Below are 5,504 nucleotides of genomic sequence, written 5' to 3'. Positions count from 1 at the left end.
AAGTGTCCTTGGCCCCCCTGCCTGGAGGCACACACAGCAGTTCTGCTGAGAATCTGCAACAATATGCTGCAGACTCAGACTGCCTGAAACTAAACAAGGCCAAACAGGGCAGATATGGAAGAACAATGCTGAATCAAGCAGCTTTATGTATAGTTTAACAAATGATACAGAGAACCAGGGAACTAGCTGGGAACTAGATTGGCTGGCTACATGGATACTTGGGGCAGTTTGCTATTGGATAAGTATGCTGGGAAAAAGGATGTATAAAAGCCTGTGTAACTTCCTGCTCTGTGTACAGGATTTAAGATTCAAATCTCCCTGTACCTATTTGAAGCTTCAAATAAACTTTTCTGCTTCTCCACCCCGTTGTGATTATTGGGTGTAGCACACCGGGTAACGAACCAACTCAAGCTGTTGTTCAGCCTCTCGGCACTGGGTGCCGGCAACAATAGCATGGACATCTGTGTCACAATGCCTTAGGATATTCAGGACTCCCTGCTGTGGGAGATGAAGGAGGAACATGTCTGGCAGGGAGTGCCCTTCTTGCCTCCCTTATTTTCTCCAGTAAGTCACAGATGCCTTGAAGCTGGCTGAAGTACTCACCTGTATTTCTCCGTCTTCCAGGTTTCTGGAATCTGCAAGAAACAGGGCTCCACATGAATGTGCTGGAACTGGGAACTATTTGTGTGGCTTGCAATGATTTCATCAATTCCAAATCTATCCAAGTTTTGACAGACTACAATATGGTAATATTACATCAATTCCCAAGGAGGAATTTGATCTATCTGCTATGACATGTAATTATTTTGCTGTGGAAGTGCAGCATTCAGCATCAGATAACTCAAATGGGATCTTCATCTGCCAGGAAAGGACAATATTTTGGCAGAGTCTTTGTAGTAAACTCAACAGCACAAAAGGTCCCTTAGGCAGTCAGTCCTTCGTTATCTGTTCCATAAGTGGGGAAAGCCCCAAGAAGATCTCCTTGCCACCTTAGAGAGTGCCCTTTACCTTCAGGAGCAGGTAGCACCAAGTGTTACCAAAAGACATTTTTCTCCTGAAGTGAAATCAGGAGTTCCTCTATGCATTGCCTCCAATTCCACTAATCCAGAAGGCAGTTTTGGAAGTCACACAGGACAGTGCCAATATGCATGTTGACATACCCCTGGCCCATATTCACCAGCTTTGGTTCTCTAATCTTCTGCTCCTATTATCAAATATACAAGTCCTTCTTCCTAGTTTATTGGATCTCTTGTCTCAGGGTGTGGACAGGATTCTCCACAGGGATCCAAAGTCTTTCCAGCCAGCAGCATGGCTGCTGGACTGCTGGGATAACTATATTGAGATTGTTCAGCTGCAGTCTTGATTCTAGTAGAAAGCAGGAAGACTTCATCTAGATAAACCTACTCAGAAGAGAAGAGATTCTCTGTCTATACCGCTTGAAAGGAAGTAGATCCATTTTATTGCTACATTTGATTTTATTCCATGGAACAATATCACAAACATCACTTATATTGTCCCCTGAATATCCACAATAATGTGCTATATTTTTATAACAAAAATGTATATTTAATCAAACAATAATATATAATACTTTGTACACTTTTTATTTGATGATCTCAAAGTGTTTTACAAACATTAATAAATTTAGACTCATGACACACGAGAGGGGTAAATATTACTAATACCATTTTACTGCTAGAGAATTTGAAGCATGGCTTTCTCAAGGTCATATAGCAAGGTGGTGGCAGAAACAGGAACAGGATCCAAGAGTCCTAAGTTTTGCAGGATCCTCTGCAAAGTAAAATGTGGAGGACACCCAGCTGCCGGGTTCTTGCCACCTCTGAATATCCACTCAGCTATACTATGCTAGTTTGTTACCTTCACCTCCAGCTGCTGTGGCTTCCCCTTCACCTGTTTGTGAAAAATGGTATCCTCTGCTGGCTCCTTAAATTGAAATCACCACTAGCAGTTGATTAAGAAAGAGCATGAGAAAATGAAACAAATTCAAGAAGTTGAACATGAGGCAAGAAGAGAAATGGTACAGGGAATTAAGATGGGACTGGGATTAGTGGAGTTGGGCAATAAATTCAATTTCTCACATGTGTGGAGAGGAGAGATGGGGCAGGGAGGTTAACAATGAATGCATCCGATGAAGTGAGCTGCAGCTCACGAAAGCTTATGCTCAAATAAATGTGTTAGTCTCTAAGGTGCCACAAGTACTCCTTTTCTTTTAACAATATCAGGGCAACAACTGGCAAGAAACTAGTCCGGACTGTCTGAACTCTGATGCAGGTGGTCCAGGCCCCACTAGGACATAATTCTTCATTCTGCTGATGCAGATGCCTCTGTGCCATTGATAAACCTGGCATACCAGCTGCCTAGTACATTCCAACACCAGCAATCTTTATGCTTATGTCAGTCATGTACAAAGTCTGTTAGGCTATTCCAGCTGCTCAGCCTCCTAAGTAGGAAAGTTGGATAGGAATTCCCACTCTGGTACTGTCTCTGAACTGCAAACAGAGAAGAAAGACAAGGATCACTATAAGTTTGTCTAGTGATGCTAAGTTTGGTGCTGGTGGGGCAGGGTTCTATGCAACCATGTAGGGTAGGGCTAGTACTGATCAGGCTGATATATTTGCCTTTTTGAATCACTGTGCACTATAGGCCAGTGGGAGTGCAGAGCCGGTTTTCGGGGCGGGGGCAGCACGTGGAGCCCCATGACCCCCTGGCCTAGAAGCTGGATCTGCTGCTGAACACTTCTGGGGCACAGCGCGGTGTTGAAACAGGCACTAGCCTGCCTTAGCTGGGCAGCACTGTGAACGGGACTTTTAACGTCCCAGTCGGTGGTGCGGGCCAGAGTGACCCAGTGCCTGACATGCTGCGACTCAGTACTATGTCACAACCCGAAGTATGAAAAATGCTGTTCTAGTGCCCTTTCAAAGCAGATATCATTTATGGGTATGCACTGCTGGAAAGGTTTTCCCTGTCAACAATCACAAGTTGCATACTATAGCAGGGAATGCCTCTTTTTGCCAGTTCCCTCCTCTTTGAGGATGTATGTCTTTGAGGACCATAATTGTGGTTGGGTAAGCAATGTCTGGGTTTGGATCATCACAAATACAGCAATCAAATACCCAGCATAATTATATGGCTCATAAGATGCTTAGTTAATGACATCATCAGCTGAGTGGTGGCTGTTCCTGATCTTTTCTGTGTCTATTAAATTGAGGACTCTTCAGCTGGTGAGCAAGCAGTCGGATATCATTTGATATAGACTAACTAAGACGTTACTCATCATTAGCTATGTAAGCTCCATAACTCCACTTCTATCCTTTGAGGGAAAACACTCCATCAGCTATGCCTTTTTATTCTTTTCTTGCACATTGAAAAGAATTAGTAACAAAGACAGTAGCCATTTTTATTTCAATTCTTTAAACCAGCTCAGATGTATTGTGTGCCTAATCCCAAGCCTTCGAAGGCATTTCCTGTGTTTTCAATGGGAAGCAATGACATATGCTGTATACCTAATACACTCCAAAGGCTTCCTGGACTTTTTTCTTTTTTTGTCCTTAATGTAATTGATAAAGAAGCAGTCAGCTTTTATGTGTGGAAAATTAGTCATATGTCTGTTTGATGCTTTTAAGCACTCCAGTGAGTTTGGTGTTGGTCTCTGATTAGCTATCTTTTCATTTCCATGGTTACTAGTAGTCACCAGAGTTCTGCTAACCCCAAAAGACATGCTGATTATTCTTTTTTCCCCAAGAGTAGCACAAAAGTAAAAGATTACTTTTAAATGACAATTAGGCTTTCCAAATTGTCATATGGGTCATAGATTATTTCTATGTTTGTTGATTTTTCTCTACAACAACAGCGGTAGTCAATAAGGTATTTTTTTCCACCTATCATACTCAGAATTACACTCTGAGTCAACTTCTTTGTAAAGTTGAATTTCTGTTCCATTACCCTTGAAGGTTATAACTGTTATTCCTGACTCTTATTTTTTAATGTGGAGTGAATTTTGCAGTAGCTATATTACACGCTAGATGTAAAACAAACAGTGTAGGATCAGATCCATTCTATAACACATCTCTGTATTAAGCATTATTAAAAAATAGTAATAATAGTAAAACTGGCAAAAACCCTAACTTGCCGAAGATAATAGACAAGTAAATGAGAAAGTCAGGCTTAGAATTTAGGAGCTCCTGATTCCCTGTCCTGTGCTCAAAGCATTAGATCACTTTCTCATAAGAGACTGTCACAGGATGAGCAGGCCCTTAAGAGTTTCAAGTTTCATCTCTGACCAGTGCCTGCATTCCCCCCACACATATGACTGAGAGCCAGGCCTGCTAAGAGATTTAACTCGATAGGTGAAGGGAGTTGGTATGAGTAGACTGGTGCTGGGCAGTTTTCTGGAGACAAGGATTGAGGCAGGAGCTGGTATGGGACTCTACTAAAGGAGTGAGGGAATGAGTTATGTAGCAGCAGGCTCTTGGGATCACCCCCAGGTATACGGTTGCCAAATTTCTATTTGCACAAAACCAGACACCCTTGACCTGCCCCTCCCCCGAACCTCCACTCCTAGGCCCCACCCCTCTCTCACTCCATCCTCCCCGCCCCGCATCACTCACTCTCCCCACCCTCATTCACTCCCTCATTTGCACCGGGCTGGCTCAGGGGGTTGGGGTGTGGGAAGGGCTGAGGGCTCCGTCTGGGGCTGCAGGCTCTGGGGTGGGCTTGGGGATGAGGTGTTTGGGGTGCAGGAGGGTGCTCTGGGCTGGCATCAAGGGGTTCGGAGGACAGGAGGGGGATCAGGGCTGGGGCAGGGGGTTGGGAGGTGGGAGGGGGTTCCAGGGTGCAGGCCCTAGGTGGTGCTTACCACAGTCAGCTCCCGGAAGCAGTGGCATGTCCCCTCTCCAGCTCCTACGTGGAGGTGCGGCCAGGAGGCTCTATGCGCCGCCCCATCTGCAGACACCGGCCAATGGTTTCCAGCCAATGGGAGCTGCAGAGCTGGGGCTTGGGACAGGGGCAGTGCACAGAGACCCCTGGCTGACCCTATGCCTAGGAGCTGGAAGGGGGACATGCCGCTGGTTCCAGGAGCCGCGCGGAGCCACGCTGTATAATACATGTAAGCCCTTCTAACTGTGTACTTGAAAAAGGCATAGAACATAAGAACATAAGAATGGCCTTACTGGGTCGGACCAAAGGTCCACCCAGCCCAATATCCTCTCTACTGACAGTGGCCAATGCCAGGTGCCCCAGAGGGAGTGAAGCTAACAGGTAATGATCAAGTGATCTCTCTCCTGCCATCCATCTCCATCTTCTGACAAACAGAGGCTAGGGATACCATTCCTTACCCATCCTGGCTAATAGCCATTGATGGACTTAACCTCCATGAATTTATCCAGTTCTCTTTGGCAAGGTAGCCTATCTCCCCTTGTTTTTTTCCTACAAACCCCCCCCAAGACGTTCTGGTTAAACTTGGATTATTGCTGTGCACATTGTAA

Source organism: Natator depressus, chromosome 6 (genome assembly GCF_965152275.1).
Source record: "Natator depressus isolate rNatDep1 chromosome 6, rNatDep2.hap1, whole genome shotgun sequence".
Classification (NCBI taxonomy): domain Eukaryota; kingdom Metazoa; phylum Chordata; order Testudines; family Cheloniidae; genus Natator; species Natator depressus.
The sequence above is the reverse complement of the archived record's forward strand: the minus strand, read 5'-3'. Positions refer to the sequence as shown.